The 18,501-nt window shown below is 43.4% G+C and overlaps 1 long non-coding RNA gene across 1 annotated transcript; it reads right to left on the bottom strand.

The window, feature by feature from the left end:
* Positions 1 to 9,057: 9,057 nt before the first annotated feature.
* LOC144679748 (uncharacterized) lies at positions 9,058 to 17,595 on the bottom strand. The gene is made up of 3 exons (XR_013576414.1): positions 16,188 to 17,595; positions 10,593 to 16,046; positions 9,058 to 9,215 (listed from the first exon to the last, which is right to left on the bottom strand). It is a non-coding gene; the product is annotated as an uncharacterized LOC144679748 (long non-coding RNA).
* Positions 17,596 to 18,501: the final 906 nt, after the last annotated feature.

Raw genomic sequence — 18,501 nt, 5'->3', positions numbered from 1 at the left:
CCCACCAATGGCAAGCCACGTTCTCCACCATCAAATGTCGGGAACCTCATTGTAATACACCAGCATATCATTATTAGGCCTGCCTGCCGGAATCGTCCCCTCCCCACTGGATCATTCGCCCACAGCAGCAGGAAAACACGCCGGTATAGAACACGCCTGGACAACTGTGACATGCAGAAGTTGGGACTTACCCGCCAGGGCTTTACTGACATCACGGACATCTGAGGAACAGAAGGTGCTGGAGCCCAACACCTACGACACACTGGAGGCATGTCCATGGCATGCTGGGTGGATTTTCATGGACATGGGTCTGCTGCGAAGCAGCTCACGGAGGTTGGATAGTCACCATTGATGCTCACCACAAATGACGATCGAGGGGTTGGGAGAGGAAGAGCTGTCAGGGGGCTTGTGAGGTTGGGAGCTGGGGAATGAAAGTGTCAGGATGGGTAATGTTGGGAGCTGGGGCGAATGAAGGTGTCGGGGAGGGAAGTTGGGAATGAAGATGTCAGGATGGGGGTGAGGTTGGGGGGGGAATGAAGGTGTCGGCGGGGACGTTGGGAATGAAGGTGTCGGGGGGGAGGGAGAACAGGGGGAGAATGGAGTAATGGAGGAGAAGACAGCAACTGGGGAGATAGGTGTAAGGGGGGTGGTGGAAGGTGCAAGGGAAGGATTGCAGAGGGGGGAGGGTGACCTGGGTGAGGAAGGAGTGCTGAGAGGGGAGGGTGTCCAGGGAGAGGAAGGGGTATGGAGAGGGGAAGGTCCAGGGAGAGGAAGGGCTGTGAAGCGGGGAGTGTGTTCGGGGGGAGGAAGGGGTGTGGAGAGGGGAGGGTGTCTGGGGGGAAGGAAGGGGTGGGGAGAGGGGAGGGAGTAAGGCTGGAGGAAGAAGTAAGCCTGGAGGAAGAGGTAAGGCTGGAGGAAGGAGTTGGGAGTGGGGAGGGACTAAGGGTGACGGAGAGGTAAGGGTAGAGGAAGAAGTCAGGAGGGGGGAGGGACTAAGTGGCGGGAGTCCGGTGGGGGGGTGGGGTGGGAGAACTTACGGGGGAAAGGGTTTCCAGTGGGAGAAGGGGTTTGAAGGAGGGAAGATTTGCGAAGGGGGGGATTGGGTACGAAGTCGGGGAAGGGATGTGAGGTGGGGCAAGGAGTGCAAAGAGAGGGGATGTGCAGGTGAATGTGCATGGCAGGGGTCAGATGGGTCCATATCTGCCTCCTGGAGACCGAATTGAGGGTGGGCGTGGTATGGAGGAAAGGTGACAATGACCGAGGGCAGTGTGAGGCGGTAGGGTGGGAGGGTGAGGATGTGACAGTATCGGTAGAAGGGACAGCAAGACGGTTGGTGGGAACCCGGAAGCAGACACGGGCCCTGGGGGGTGGGAAGGAAGAGGCTGGGGAGGTGAATGTGTATGTGGGTGGGATTTTTGGGAAGGAAGTGAACATGCACATTCACCTGGACATCCCCAAAGGAAAAAGGTTGGGGCTGGTAGGTAACGGAGGGGAGGTGGAATGTGATGCTGCGGGGGTTGGGGGGGCGGGGGGGAAATCAACTGTGATAGGGGCAAAGAAATGGGTGACTGGGGGAGGCTAAAGGGTGGGGGAGTGAAAGTAAAACCGAATTAACACCATTCTGTCCAAATCGAAAGTGAAACTAGAGTTGCGCTGGGCAAGATCAGGTGATGCATTGGAATGCAGAGATGCAGGTCAGCTCAGATGGAAAACTGAAAGTGAACCCCAGCAGGCAGCTCAGGACATTTAAATGAGTGTGAAATGTGAAGGATCCGCATGCGTGCGAGACTGCTTGCCCGAGGCTCCAAAAGGCCCTGCCACACACACTTTTCCCTCCAGAATCACTCATGGGCCGGCTGCTCCCTCTGCAGTGACAGGTCATCTGGGCTGCTTATTTCCACCTCTGCACTGGGGGAGGAGTCCACTTGGAAGCCACTGAGGACGTGGATGGAGTGCAACAAAATATAATAATTTTCATAATATTTTTCTAGTTTATTGTGAAGTAGGTTTATGGGTATAAGTATGGTTGGTTCTGTCTGTGTGATTTAATTATATTTGGAGTCAAATAGCTTCTTTTGATGATTTCTAGCTTGCACTCTATGTGTAGAAATGTGCTTAACATGCTAATCAGTAAACATGGATGTGGGTTTAGCATGTAAGGTGTGAAGGGAATTTGTATTTGTTTTAGATAAATGAAGGGTTTGTTTGGATTGCAAAGGCATATTAGTCTGTTTACAACTGGCCAGATAAACAAGGCTAAGGAGTGTGTTTATTTTCCAAAGGTTACTGATAATATTGGGAAGATGAAAGTTTTTATATTATGAGGAAGATACAGTTTCAAAGATGTTTGGAACAATAGAATTTATATATTAAAGTGAGAGAGAGATACCAAAAGGAGAATGAAAGGCTATGTGAGGAGGGGGCCATGTAAGATCCAACAGGAGCTTCGAAACAGTCTTCAAGGTGCCTCCAGCCATTTGTGCATAAGTCTGCTATGTAAAGTAACTGAAGTTGGGGAAAAGCTATTTGGAATTCCACTGTCAAGTGGGTGCTGTGTTAACTTGCTGGTTTTGTTTTAAATCTAAAATCCATTTTAGACTGTTGCCTTAAAGGGGGATGGGGGTGTAACTGGGAATCAGGTCAATTAGGAATTTTAGGGTTTGTTATAGTAGTAAGCAATTGTTCTCTTATGTATGTGCTTGAAATCTTTTATTTTGTTAATGAATATTTTCATAGAATTTTTAAAATCTCGAGAGGTCTTGGTGGACTTATTACTTTTGAATTCAGTGCACACATCTTCTTGCAAAACCATTGTGATAGCATGACCAAATTTCCGTTGTGAATTTGGTCCGCCTGGCACACATCATCTGCCACATCATAACAGGAGCTGAGGGACTGGCTGGCTGAGGGTGTTGTCCCTTGTAGAGCTCCCTGTGAACCAAAGTAGAGATAAGTAGCGCATGAGTCAAAGGCACAAGAGAGAGCACACATAGTTGCGTTGAGGGAGAGATGATGTAGTGCAGGTTCCTCAGGTGAATGTTTGCCACCGACCTCACCATCACCGTAGGCATGGTCCACATCCTCACTAGTCAGCACGATCCTCAAAGTGAGGGAGGGGCCTAATGCGGGCCACTCCACCCCAGGTCTGGGACCTTTCCCTGCTGATGAGAACAGGCTTCTCCTGCATGAAAACAGATGGAGAGAGTGTGAGCAGGGCATGTGGCACTGCATGGAATGTTTGTGTGGTGAGCGGCACCATGGACAAGAATGAGGATATGAGCTCGAGAGGATATGAGCCTGATGGTGATATGAGGGTGTGTGTGAGAGTTAGTGGTGTTGTCCCTTAAGGTATGAGATCCCTATGGATACGTGATGGATTTGTGAGTGTGAGAGTTGAGAGTGATGAGAAGAGTGAGTTACCCTGGTGAAAAGGATGAGGCCATTCATCCTGTAGTGGTACTGGGTAGCTGTCCTCTTTTGCAGGGCATTGATGCTGACCACCACCTTCCAAGTCTGGTTGGTCATGCCGCTGCCCATCCTGCGGCCAGAGCAGATGAGGTGGGGGGGGAGCAGAAGAGGGTAGAGGACATCGTGTTGGGAGTCCACAGCGTCCAAAAGGTGTTCCAGTGATGCATCACTAAACCTGGGGGTTGCACTCTTCTTGCCTTTGCGGATATCTTCCCTGCAGTAGTTGTGGACTGGAAGCACTGAGATGTGTAGGCGCAGCTGCACTTTAAATATGTTGCCCAGCATGATGAAGTGGCAGGGTGATGACAGGTGAATTAATGGGAGCCCACCTGCCATGAAACAGCATGTTTCCCGGGAATGCATAAATAACGTGGCAGGTTTGGGACAATACAGCGTGAAACCCACCATCATGGCTGGCACTACCACCCTTAGTGCGAATCTAGGATGATTCCACCCTAAATCTAGAATTGCGCCCCCTCTTGTTGGGCTTATTACATGTTGGCTGAAAAAGTTCTCTTGAATGCAGTTCAAGAATTTTGTGCCCTCTGTGCCCTTCTCACTGCTCATATCCCAATTGATTTTAGGATAGTTGAATATTGTTTTTGCACTCAGAAATTTGCCTACACATTTGCTCTTCTAACTCCTTTCCACTATTTGGCAGCCTATAGTACACTCCTAGCAATGTGGCTGCCCCTTTTTTTATTTCTGAGCTCAAACCATATGGCCTCATTTGTGCTTCATTTAGTAGATCATCCCTACTCACAGCTGTAATTGTTTCTTTAACCAATTGTGCTACATCTCCTCTCCATCCTGCCTGAAAACTCTATGTCCATGATATTTAGCTGCCATTTTTGCCCCGCTTTAAGCCAAGTTTCAGTTACAGTGATGATATCATGTTGCCATGCATCTATCTGTGCCCTCAGCTCATCAGCTGTATTTGCTATACTCCTTGTATTTACATATATACCTTTTAACATTGTCATATTCCTGTGCTGTACACTTTTTAACCTGTGCTTCTCCTGTCTTTCAGAATCACTAATTCTCTCATCTCCCATTTCCTGCTCTGAATTTGCCCTCAGGTTCCCACCCCCCTGCCAATCTAGTTTAAACCTCCCCCCACCCCCCAACTGCACTGGCAAATCTCCCTGCGAGGATATTCATCCGAGTCATGTTCAGGTGCTTGTACAGGTCCCTCCTTCCCCAGAACCAGTCCCAATACCTCAGAAATCTGATGCCCTCCCTCCTAGCCACCTGTTTAATCCCTCTATTCTCCTATTTCTATACTCATTTGCACACAAGACTGGAAGTAATCCTGGGATTACTGTTTTAAAGGACCTGCTTTTCAATCTTCTTCCGAGTTCCCTGAAACCTGCTTTCAGGACCTCATCTCCTTTTCTAACTAAGTCATTAGTACCAATGTGGACCATGACCTCTGGCTGATCACCCTCCCCCAGAAGAATGTACTGCAGCTGATCCATGACATCTTTGACCCTGGCACCAGGGAGGCAACATACCATCCTGGAGTCACATCTATAGCCACAGAAACATCTATTCCCCTAGCTGAGTCCCCTCGCTACTGCTCTTCCCCTCTTCTTTCTCCCCTCCTGTACAGCTGAGCTGCCTGTGGTGCCACAAACCTGGCTCTGACCACCTCTCTGAAGGTGCCATCCACGCAGCTCTCAGCCTCGCAGATGCACCAATGTGACTCCAGCCACCGCTCAAGCTCTGAAACTGGTGACACTTAAGGTTTTGCAGCTGGTGACACTTCCTGTACATGTGGTCATCTAGGACGCCGATAGTGTCCACGATTTCCCACATATTACAGGACACACATTCCACATGACTGAGCTGTCCTGCCATTGCTTCAGTTTACTTCCCTTATATTAAGTTTATTTTACTTTGGTTTACCTATACTACTTCATTTTACCTGGCCTTGTCTATTACATGTGTTTCTTACTGAAATCTAAGTAGCTCCTTCTTTTAAGAAGAATGTGTTTTTACAAATTTTCTGCAACTTGAAGACCAGGGTTGCAGCAGTTTCTCACCAACCAATGAACTTGTGTTCCTCCTGTGATGGCACTCTTGGATGTTTTCAAAACTCAGCCCTCCTGTGCAACAAAAGAATGTGATAAAAATTCCACAGCACATTTTGACTGATTTGTGAAAATCTGATGCCCAGATTACACAATCACACTCATTATAAAATAGCAACCAGTATGTAAGAAAGAAGGTTGAGACCCTTAGAAATATTAAGCACAACCTACAGGAGAAATCAAGTATTTATAATGAATTTTCAATAAAACATGCTCCGTATGTACTGAATTTTAAAAATTTGTTCCTGGGATATGGGTGTCCCTAGCAAGGTCAGAATTTACTGCCCATCCCTAATTTCTCTCGCAAAGGTAATGGTGAGCCTCTTTCTTGAACCGCTGCGGTCCATGTGATGTGGGTACATTCACAGTGCTGTTAGGGATAGAGTTCCAGGATTTTGACACAGCAATAGTGAAGGAATGGTGATATAGTTTCAAGTCAGAATGGTGTGTGATTGGATCAAGACATGCAGGTGGTGGTGTTCCCATATATCTGCTGCCCTTGTTCTCCTAGATGGTAGACGTTGTGGGTTTGGAAGATGTTGCTGAAGAAGCCTTGGCGAGTTGCTGCTGCGCATCTTGTAAATGGTACACACTGCTGTCATGATGGTGGAGAGTGTGAATGTTTATGGTGCTGGATGTGGATGTGAACAAGCAGGCTGCTTTGCCTTGAATGGCATTGAGCTTCTTGGGTAACGTTGGAGTTGCACTCATCAGGCACGATTCTCCTGTGGGCTTGGGAAAACCTGACCTCTGGACTTTTGCACCTTCTGAAATGCAGACATGACCCATGTGTGGCTTTGCCCAGGGCTTTTGTCTTTTCACACAGGGGCTAGGTTCACAGTGCATTATGAGAGGCTCAATGGAGTTCGCGAGGAATGTGGATGTGGAGGAGGGCTGGTTAGAAGGCCTGCTAAGTTCTCCAACACAGCAGCCTAGCTCCAAACATTTAAAGGCCTCATAAACCACCCCTCACCCTGTCATCGACCTCCCATGCCACCCCATTCCCCCTCAGAATGGCCATGCTACTCACCTGCCTATGCCACCCCATGCCCTCTCAGATCCTCTATGACACCCCATAACATCTCCATGATGTCATGTATCCTCCATAGCCACTCACCCAGCATGCGCTATGTACAGTCCTCAGGTGCCATGCAATAGCAATGGGAGTTATTTAAAAACTATTAGAAAAAAATAAACATCTAACCCTCTCACAAAACCCTGAATTCAAACCCATTATCTTTGATGCTAGAAATAAAAGTTTACTCGTGTAAAAAAAATAAATCCTTTAAGTGTCTATTGTGTCTTTTTTGTTTGTTTAAAAACCTATTGAAGGTATATTTTGTTATTACAGCTTTTTAAGTGTCAATCATTCTTGGGTCATAGGCCACCTGTTGACCTGAAGCTATTCAAGATATTGAAATCAGGCCAAGCATTCATAATAGTTCAATAATTCATAACAAAAGTTCCCAGTTTCCTTATGCATTGCCTGATACTGACCGAACAGAACGGTGTTCTATTTCCATTTCAAAGCAGGGTGCCTGTCAATCAATGGATAGGAGCAGAGAGTTTTTTCAACTGCTAAAGCAGGCTTTTTAAAAAAAAAGTCAGAGCTAACAGTTGATTTTAAATCATAGCACAAAACATGACAACAGGGACTGACAGGGCACTTTAAAAATATTTTTAATGCATTATGGCACTTGCTTCAATGGAAAAATATGGTAATGCTCGACAACACTTACACAATGGTGGTCAATGTAAGGATCAACTTACCTTTGCAGGACAGATCCCTATGATGAATCATTGCATTAAAAACACATCCACATTACAATGCCACATCTAATAGTGACATTGAAGGTGTCAAAATATTTTACACTTAACTTTCAGAATGTTTCCAACTCCTGCTTCACTCCCCAAGGGCAAATTCTCAATCTGATTTCTGGACTTTACAACCCCCCTACCAAATTCTCTCCCACCCTACTAGATCAGGCTTTCCCGCATGGCAGTCAGCCTGTTTCTCAATCTGGTTAACTGTCAGCCAGGAAATGGATATGTTTTCATTATATTGAGGTACAACCATTAAATTAAGCTGAAGCTTTGGATTACCCATTTGTCCTGAACTACACCCCGCAATCACCCCACCAAGGAAACATGAGAGCTGTACAAATTCTGTATCCTTGGAACCGATACCATTTCTCCTTCCTAGCCATTGTCTCAGGCTGAATTAGGCTGTTTGCAACCTCTGTGGCCGTTCAACCCTCAGCTGACCTTCTAATTTCATATCAATCTCCACTACAAAGTCCATCTATGTCCACCTTCTTAACATCACTCCATTCCAATCCGATTTCAGGCCAACACTCACCAACACATTTGGCACCAACACATTTGGCACCTCCAAACTTGATTGTTCCAGTGCTTTCCTGGATGAAATTCATAAACTTCAACTCATCCAAAACTCTGCATCCTGCATTCCATCCCACATCATTATAATCACTAATTATACTTGTTCTTCCAGTGTCTCAAATTTAAATTCTCATTTAAATCCTCCATCCTTATTTCTTTTAACTTCTTTAACTTTACAATTCTATCTTCCCACCACCCCTCATGCTTCCATTCCAGTCCAGCATCCTACTCTGCCTTCACCCATTAATGGAGTGTTCATCTGACCAGGCAAGCCTTTCCAGGATTCGCCTCCGAACCCAACAACTTTCTCTCCTACTTAAAATTCTCTGTAAGATTCACGTCTTTGACCAAGCATTTGTTCATTCCTTCTAAGGCTTGGTGAGACATTAAGGCGCTATTGTTATGAATGCCTTATAAGATGCTTATGTTTAAATCATCTCCTTTAGTTCAAGGTAAAATGGAGAGGGGCATGTGCCCTCCTCCTAATTCTGCCTGGAGGCAAGCCCATGTGACTTTAAAAACAAAAAACTGTGGATGCTGGAAATCCAAAACAAAAACAGAAACAGAAATACCTGGAAAAACTCAGCAGGTCTGGCAGCATCGGCGGAGAAGAGTACAAGGGTCATGAGGACTCAAAACGTCAACTGTACTCTTCTCCGCCGATGCTGCCAGACCTGCTGAGTTTTTCCAGGTATTTCTGTTTCTGTTTTCCCACGTGACTTTTGCCTGGAGACAAACCTCATTTTGCCTAATTGTTATGGAGACTCAATAAGTTTTAATTTGGGTTTCTAAGTCAGATGCAAGGCTTAACACCTGAACACAAAGGAAAAGGCGGAGGCCCTACTGCTGCAGACTCAGACTCTCAGAGTCAGACCGACCAAAGGATTTAGGAGAAGCAGCCGCTCCTCTGCCAAACAGAAGGACTGCTTTTGTGTTAATCGCCAAGTGAACAGCTGTTACGGACAGAACCCATGTTCAAGGAAACAAGGAGTGTGAAAAGTTAGAGACCATGGTATGCAGACAGAGTTTACAGCAGCAGGGAGTCTATTCTACTATGCTCAAAGGGTTGAGTGAAGAGGACTTGGTTTAAAATGAAACTGGAAGATTCACCTGGAGGAAGCAGGGAGAAGGGATTCTGTTAGTGCCGGAAGGGTTGGACTTTAAACATATGACTACACGTCTACAGAGAATGCAGTATAATGTATAAATGCAGGATGGGGTTTTTCATTGTGTTAAGAAGTTAAAGGGGGATACCTTTTCTGGAACAAAACAAAAACAGAATTACCTGGAAAAACTCAGCAAGTCTGGCAGCATCGGCGGAGAAGAAATCAGTCAACGTTTCGAGCCTCCATGGCCCTTCGGCAGAACTGCAGCATAGTTTCAACAAGGGAGAAATATAAATTGGTTTAAGGTGGGTGGGGGGCGGGGGGGAAAGAAACACATTGAGGGTGTGGTGTGAGCAGATAATAATCAAAAGATGTCAGAGACAAAAGGGTCAAAGAGGTGTTGAAGGTGGTGGTCTTTGTCTGAGAAAAGTGCTAATTAAGAATGGAAAACAGGATATTCAAAGTACAGCTCTAGTGGGGGTGGGGTGGAAAGACTAAAGGTTTTAGTTTTAGATTTAAAAATAATGGAAATAGGTGGGGAAAGAAGAATCTATATAAATTATTGAAAAAAAAGCGGGTGGGGATGGGGGAGTTTAAGATCTAAAGTTGTTGAATTCAATATTCAGCCCAGAGGGCTGTAAAGTGCCTAGTCAGAAGATGAGGTGCTGTTCCTCCAGTTTGCGTTGGGCTTCACTGGAACAATGCAGCAAGCCAAGGACAGACATGTTGGCAAGAGAACAGGGTGGAGTGTTAAAATGGCAAGCGACAGGGAGGTTTGGGTCTTTCTTGCGGACAGACCACAGGTGACCGCAGGTTCCGGTCTGTCCGCAAGAAAGACCCAAACCTCCCTGTCGCTTGCCATTTTAACACTCCACCCTGTTCTCTTGCCAACATGTCTGTCCTTGGCTTGCTGCATTGTTCCAGTGAAGCCCAACGCAAACTGGAGGAACAGCACCTCATCTTCCGACTAGGCACTTTACAGCCCTCTGGGCTGAATATTGAATTCAACAACTTTAGATCTTAAACTCCTCCTCCCCACCCCGTTTCTTTTCCCCCCCCCACCCGCTTTTTTTTCAATAATTTATATAGATTCTTCTTTCCCCACCTATTTCCATTATTTTTAAATCTAAAACTAAAACCTTTAGTCTTTCCACCCCACCCCCACTAGAGCTGTACTTTGAATATCCTGTTTTCCATTCTTAATTAGCACTTTTCTCAAAGACCACCACCTTCAACACCTCTTTGACCCTTTTGTCTCTGACATCTTTTGATTATTATCTGCTCACACCACACCCTCAATGTGTCTCTTTCCCCCCCGCCCCCCACCCACCTTAAACCAATTTATATTTCTCCCTTGTTGAAACTATGCTGCAGTTCTGCCGAAGGGCCATGGAGGCTCAAAACGTTGACTGATTTCTTCTCCGCCGATGCTGCCAGACTTGCTGAGTTTTTCCAGGTAATTCTGTTTTTGTTTTGTTTTGGATTTCCAGCATCCGCAGTAGCTTTTAGCTTTTTGTTTTTATACCTTTTCTGGAGTTTAGGGTATTAGGTGCCTACTAAGTAATGTTTCGTTTCAGTTGATTTTAGTTAGTTTGTTACAGCGGAGGTCTTGTAATGTGAAATCTTGTCATTCAATTCTTTGCGTAGGTCACTCGGAATTCATATCGTTTTTAAAAAGTTATCAGCCTCTAAGAGGATCCTAACACTGTATAAATGTAAGTTATTTCTGTTATGATAATGCACTACATAATTCAGCAACGTCAATGTTGTCGGATGCTTTTTTAACAGTGAATCTGGATGTCACATGTAATACATAAAATAACAGCTAAAATATAATCCTCTTCTGACCACTTCCTTGCAAAAATTGTACAACACAAACATAAAGCTTCAAAAATGCTGTTCAAATTATCTATATAGGCTCTTTTATTAAAAAAGTTTGTTACAAAAACCTTGAATGTACTATTTCCATTGGTTGCGTGTGTCATTCATGGTAACAAACTGCACCTAATATTAAATCTTGTTCATCCTGCACAGATGTAAGCAGTATATCCATTCACAGTGAGTTCTAAATCTTTAATTACAGAATATCAAGACTCTTGCAAATGTCTTTGTGAAATAAAAATACAGTTTAAAAATGCAACAAACAGTCCATATATTCATCACAACTTTGACCACGCATTTGGGTAAATAAGTTATCATTTTAAAGGCATTTAATGGATGAAAATTTGTGATGCAAAATTGATTTGGGAAATATCAATGATACTAAGTCTGCCATTCTGATTCTATGAACGCAGTAAGAAAAATGTCTATATATCTTCTGAGGTAATCTTTTCCTATATTTCTATAAATGCTTCTAAGTAGATCATCTTGGCAAATAAAACCTTTTTCTAATGCATAAAACCATTTTCATAATCCTTCGTAACAGTTAGAAAATAAGATTTCTCCTCACACTTTATTTAACAGCAATCAGCAACAGAACACAGCGATTTCAAAACATGGCTTCATGTAGTTATTAAAATGCCATAGGGACAATTCAACCCACAAAACCGACTGCCATCTTTGTACAATCCACATACTGCTGCTAGTGAGCTTAAATTCTACTTTAATTCTCAAGCTGCTTTTTTATCATTATGCTTAGATATATATATATACATATATAAACCCAGGATTTTATATTCTCCACACTTAGATTGCTATTGAATAAGTACTGTTTTTACTCTTTGCTCAGATTGTTTAGCACCTTTGTTACAAGTGTGCGCGCAATTTATGGGTTCTATAATATTAATACAGTTGATAGATCTAATTCCCTTTTTCTGTTGCAAGGACTGAAAAACTGTTGATTAAATGCTAATTGTATCTAGTTAGTACAACAGTTACAGGGATTTTTTGTATTTTATTGCAAAATGTATCAATGCACCATGCACAAATTACAATTACCAGAAGAGGGGATTATACTGATACACAATCCAGCAAAGCTAGTTGCATTATCAGTCTCTCAAGTATGAAAAGCATCATAGTGAAGTACAGACGTAATCCGTAGAATAGTGAAAGCCAGCTTCTATCAGGTCTCTCTTAACATTCATAAAAATCTTCATATCACAGTACCAATACTGCTCATGTTCCTGTATTTTTAAATGAACAATGTGGCCCAATACAAGATAGATTGCTCATTTGTATCTATACATATAGGACAACATTGTATTTCTGGTATGGATAAAATAATGCAATGTTTCTAATGATAGAGCAATATATTTAAAAATTAGTTGAATGGTAATTCATGTAGATCTGAAAAGTTGACCATGTCCTCCAGAGTGCAAGTAATACAGTACTCTGAAGTGCAATATGCAGTGTTTCAGAGCTGAAAGGTCATTATTTCAAATCACTTTCCTGAAACAAAATCTAGAAAATTTGACAATGTCATTAATGCCCTATTAACAATGGTTTTGAACGACAAATATTGTTCCCTACTTAGGACTGAATTTTAAAACTCAAAGCTCTTGAAAGGAGGCAAGAGATAGAGGGCCTTGTAGGAGGTATAAAAGATACTAAGCAGAATAGAAAGGGTCAATCATAACTGGACGACATTGGGAAGTATAAACTAGTAAAAAAAACAGCAAAACAATATAAGGAAACACTCCTTCACATAAAGAATGATTAATACTTCTATTGATTCAATGGGTAATTTATGGAGAAAAGATTGTGGCGTCATTCAACATACTATAGTTGGAAAATGGAATAAAGGTTTCTATAGAAGGATGACCTCCTACACATATGTATATATCAGCGTGACCGACCTTGAAAGCATTTCCAGTGTTTCCTCAATATATTTCAGGCACTCTCTTCAACAAAGCAATGCATTGCTTTGATTATTTAAAACACCATTTTTATTTCACTAAAACTGAATTAAGATTTATTTTCAAGTTTTTGAAAGCTAGCATTAGCGGTGACAGATATTTATTATCTTTTTGTAGACACGACTAATATGTTCAATTAAAATAAACTGTAAACCACCAGCAAGGGGTTTCAGTCTGATTGCTACTCCCCCTAATTTAGACCGAAACTATAGTGTTTTAACTGTCGTATAGCCAATAGGTGCTTAAACTCCATTTATGGAGCAGGTGGGATTTGGGGAAAGACTGCCAAAGCAAACTGATGGATCATGTCACATCTAGTGGAAGAACTGCACTAGTCTGAATATATTAGGCAGTCCTCATGTCCCTGAGGGGACCTCAATGTTGTGTTTGCCTTTGTGGCATTCTGGATTGCTGGCCAGAGTTGTTATACCTGAGGCCTGACCCAATGATGCGAAGCTATGTGCCAGTTTGGCTACATCATTACAGCATTAACGGGACAGGGAGAGGTGAAATTAGTGCATCTAATGCACAGAATGATTGTGTATGTGTTAAGCCAGTCCTCACACATTTTACTGTAACAAATTAAGTTTGTTCCCAAATTTTCCTTCTTTCTTACAAGTGGGAGCTTCACAACTGACCAAACCCAGTAATGCCATAGAAATGATAGGATAGCTCTTGTGCATCCATGCCCATCTATCATTCCCTATGCAGCTACCCAAATCATTTTGTGTGTAAAACTACTGTATAAAGATGTAAAACTATGCAAGATCTCTTAAAAGCCATGTGAAGAAAATATGCTTCAACTACACAAATAGGTAGGCCAGGGTACAATCATTACCTTTGTGTATAGTTTTACTTTTTGGTTGTTTGGCTTTATAGTGGTTGGTTTCATAAGATTTATTTTTTAAAAACTGGGTCTCTGAACAATGTTTTGAACATCAAGTCATTAAATGCGGCTGAAGGTGGTGACATCTTTAAGAAAGCATGCAGTCATTTTATAAAGTTGTTTTAAAGTTAAACCTTGAAGTTTCATTGCAATCATTAGAAAAGTGACATTATTTCATACCTTTAACTTCTGCAGAGATTTTAAATGGTCTCTGCTTCCATTTCAGATGTTGAAATTATACATCATTATGGCATACAAGACATTTATAAACATTATAATCTGAAAACACTAACCTACATTTTGTGCCTTAATTATTTTCTGAGATAATAGTGTTGCCGCATTTCAGGTTTTTTTAACCTTATACATTAACTGAAATTTTACTATGTTTAAGATATTGTTCTTAAATTAATCGCGTTCCCACAAAAAACAGCTTCTGGGAATGCTGAGTGGATTCAGACAAGGCATCTGTCTATAGTTATGATTTTTGAATAAAACATCAGCTTGACACAGTGCGTATTTGTTAAAAAGATTTCAGTGTCCGGGAATGACTTTCTTCAAAGGAGCTTAGCAAGATGCCTGTCTGGAGACCAGAGATAGGAAGGTTTAACTGGCGGCTTCACTAACCTATTGCTGAACAGTGAGAAGCCGCCTTTCACTTACAGTCCAGATTGCTGAGGTCACCAGGGAGGAGGGAGGAAGAGAAAAATGAACTTTGAAAGTTTAGTACCACTTAGTTTCAGATAAATTTCTAGTCAGCAAAGTGTATTTAGCCCATCCATCAGGGAGATAGGGGATTGCATGCTCTGTTATGAGGAATATTTAAAAGTAATTAAAATTCATGGCTTTCATTGTTCACTTCGCTCACAGATGTGTAAAATAAATTATCTGGTTGGTTTGTAACTGGCATCATTTCATTAGTTTGTATCAGCACGATCTTCAGGAGGATAGAAATAATCTAGTGTCATGTGTGAAATCACAATATTGAATTCACATAAAGGGGCTTTAGTGTTATGGTCTGCCAAGTCATACATCAGGTGACTAAATATTGAGCAATAATGGTAAACTTCTTAGCGATGGGAATGCAGGGTCTGTTTCTATAGTAGCGACTCTTGCCACTGAGGCAGAAGGTTGTGGTTTCAAGTCCCACTCCAACACAATGATCTAAGTTGACACTTCAGTGCAGCATTGAGGGAGTGCTGCTCTGAGACCCTGTCTGGCACCATTTCAAGGAAGAGTTATCCCTGGTGCCCTGGCAAATATTTACCCCTCAATCAACATCATGACAAAGTAGCTTGTCATCATTCTATTTCTGTTTGAGAGTTTGCTGTGTGCAAATTAGCTGCCATATTTCCTACAACAGTGACATTTCAAAAGTACTCCATTGGGGTGGAGATCTGAAATGTTCAAGTGTAAAAACACAATGTTTGCTCAAAATTCTGTGTTTGTGTATCACATACATGTGCAACTCAACAGAAGAAATGCAAGACATACCCTTTCAAAAATTGGGATTTGTGTTAATGAAATTGCAAGATGTTTCCTCTATTCAAAAGACACAGGGGTTCAGCAAACTCAACCAAAATATTTGTTACGTATTCACATTCACCAGCACTAAGAAAAATTACAAGTCTGTATTGGTGAAATAATCCTGTTTAAGCTAATTGTCATTAAAAATCCTAGTCACTAAAAAATCATTTTGCTTTTTTCAACTATTCAGGAAATTGTCCTAAATTTAGACAATTTCCCTTCTCCAATTTCACGACTCATTTTCACCTTGGCACACAGCTCTTCCTATGATACAGTTCCACAATGCCTTATCCAAATGAGTTACTATTCATTTGAACCTTGATAGAGAGTCCACGGAGTATTCAGCCCTACCACTGGTACATAATAGCAGAATTTGATGCTTTCCTCATAAGTGCCACACTTGCACATTTCCAGAAGGGGACACTAGATGGTGGTAGGGAGTGTGAATCCAAAGTATGAGCTAGAGTTGCCTCACATTATGTTGCATCATATACTGGGCATGGCTTGTTGACGTCAGCTGCTTCCTGCATGGGCCACATGGTTTGAGGGCAGAGGGGCACACACGTCAAATAGCTTGATCCCACACTATCCTGACATCACAGCCAAACTGGCTGATGGGATGCTAGGATTCAAAACTTATTTTATGGAGGGTCAGCCACAAATTTGTGCATCACTCAGCAAAGATCAGGTAGCAGCTGTAAGATAGGACTTGTAACTCTTTCGAGTATATTCACAGTTCTTGACTTTTTTTTTTGTTCAAAGTCCTGGAGTGGGACATGAACCCACAACCTTCTGACTCAAAGGTGAGGGTGCTATGAACTGAGCCACAGCTGACACCTCAAGATAGAACTTGTACCTGTGCAAATTAAAGGACCACTCCACAAGTTGCAGCTGAGGTGGTTTCCAGTAACTTTTCCTTACAGAGTTGACGGTAGCTCTCTATTGGGATCCTGGAGTTTTATGCCACTTTAGGACAGTCGCTAAGGATGACAGATGACTATCCTGATGAAGGGTCATCAACGTGAAACGTTAACTGCTTCTTTCCACAGATGCTGCTTGATTTGCTGAGTATTTGCAGCTTTTTCTGTTTTTAATTATGACAGATGACTACCTGACGCAGGGATGGGCAGTTCTATAATTATCCCCTGGTCTGGAACAGCATCAGGGAATTGAATGGAGCAGGTAGTGAGGGCAAGCTGTATGGGTGGGGTTGGGGGTGGTATGCAGGAGGGAGACATCCTAGATTCAGTGCAGCTGGGGGGAATGTCTCACAGTGGATTGTGGGGTTCTGCTTCAACTTGAAATAGCCCATCCTGCTGTGGAACACCCAATTATCACCCTCATCCATTTCACATTCCATAATCATAACATCCCCTTGCCCAACATTCAGCAATCAAGCTACCGTAAAAATCTTCACAAAACATCGTCATGCAATATCACATCCAATTATGTAAACAGCAATGTAATTTTCACTTATGTATTCCCCGAGGGCCTGTCTTGTCCTTACCTGTCCTAACATTCCTAGTGTTATCCACATGGCTACAGGATGGCTGGTGGAAGGCTGCCAACTTTCACTGCAGGAGCCTGCAGGTGGCCTGCAGCATGTCCCCAAGCAGCTCTGGGCCTTGAGGGCCTGGTTTCAGACTGCACCACCTGACCTTGAAACACACCATAAGAACATAAGAAATCAAGGGCAGGGCTGTTGTTGCAGTTGCACTCCCACCATTGCCATCATCCTGAGATAGGGCAGCAGGCATGTTGTCCGTGGGGCCTAGTAATCTGCTGGAGCAGAGATTGCTGGAATACAGAGAGCCTGCAGGCTCGAGTGCCAACATTCGCACCCATGATGGCAGCAGTCTGTACATGTGTGGTAGCAACCATGGATCTCATGACCTCAGTCTGAGCTTTCAATGCAGCACTGATGCGTCATGAGTATTTGCCTGTGCAGCAGTGGAAGCTGAGACAGCAGCCACCAGACGGTCCTTAATGGGTCAGTGTGGCAATGTTGTCATGGAGTTGGCCATCATTTCCACACTGGAAAGCATAGGTTTTAGGCTCTGCAGGATGCTCTCTACCACATTGTAGCTGGACTCCTCCATGCCCCTAGACAGTGATAGGTGGCATTCAACCCATCTACCTATGCCTCAAAAATCAGTGTTTTGTCATCAGCATCCTGTTGTATGCCGCTCCATCAAAATCCTCATCTGGGGGCCCTGCAGTAGAACCTGTATATGACCTTACCCTCAGGGAAGCTGGATCCAATTTACCTTGAGTTAGTGGGCTGCTAGTGTATGGTTAAGTTACAGTCATACTCATCACCTTCACGGGGTTGCTCTTCCTCTTGCCTCTGCTCTGCAGAACATCCTATCGAATGTTGGAATTAATGCTTTTAATGTTATCAATGGCAAACTCAGCCTGGTGCACACAATATCTATGAAAACAAATATCTAAAATTATAAGCTGTCCAACCTAAATCCAGGTATTAACGATGGTATGGCACTGCGGAATGCCCCATCGACTCTTGATGGCGAGGTTGTCTAGGTGGCAGCTCTGGTATCTGAAATCATACAAGCAGAAGGGGAGGGTTGGGATGAGGGAGGGGGTTGGGAGCAGTAGGGAGGAAAGCAGGAGTTGCATGGTGACATCATCTTCAGCTTTCACTTGAAGGGGGGAGTTGAAAAGGCTATAAAGCTGTCACTTGCCATCTTCCTGGCTAGCCACTGCTGCTCCAGATTGTGCGGGCTGCATTGCCGCTGGCCTTATGACGTGTAGCAGAAACCCCTTCAGAGGCCTCTACGCCAATGGAAACCTGTACAGACCCCCCTCCACCTTTCCCCATCTTCTGCCCCTCTCCATTCTTAGCGGCAATTTTCTCCTGCAAGATGTTGCATTGCAAAGTGTTTGGTTATGTGCCTGCTGTCATTGAATAGCTGGAGGTACAAGTTGGCAGGGAGATGTACGTGTGATACCAGCATTGGTGGATGTGTGTAGGTGAGGTCACGTGTGAACATTTGGCATGAGTCCAGAGTGCCAGGGAGTGCTGCTGAGTGTATGATGGGGGTTTGGTGCATAGAGCTAAGAGGTTGCTAGTGTGGTGAGCGTGTGATGTACTGTTAGAATGCACAGCCACGCATGTGAGCTTACTGCATTTTTCTCAGCAATACTGCCTC

Source organism: Cetorhinus maximus, chromosome 4 (genome assembly GCF_964194155.1).
Source record: "Cetorhinus maximus chromosome 4, sCetMax3.hap1.1, whole genome shotgun sequence".
Classification (NCBI taxonomy): Eukaryota; Metazoa; Chordata; class Chondrichthyes; order Lamniformes; family Cetorhinidae; genus Cetorhinus; species Cetorhinus maximus.
Note: the sequence above shows the minus strand (reverse complement) of the source record. Positions and strands in the feature narration are given on the sequence as shown.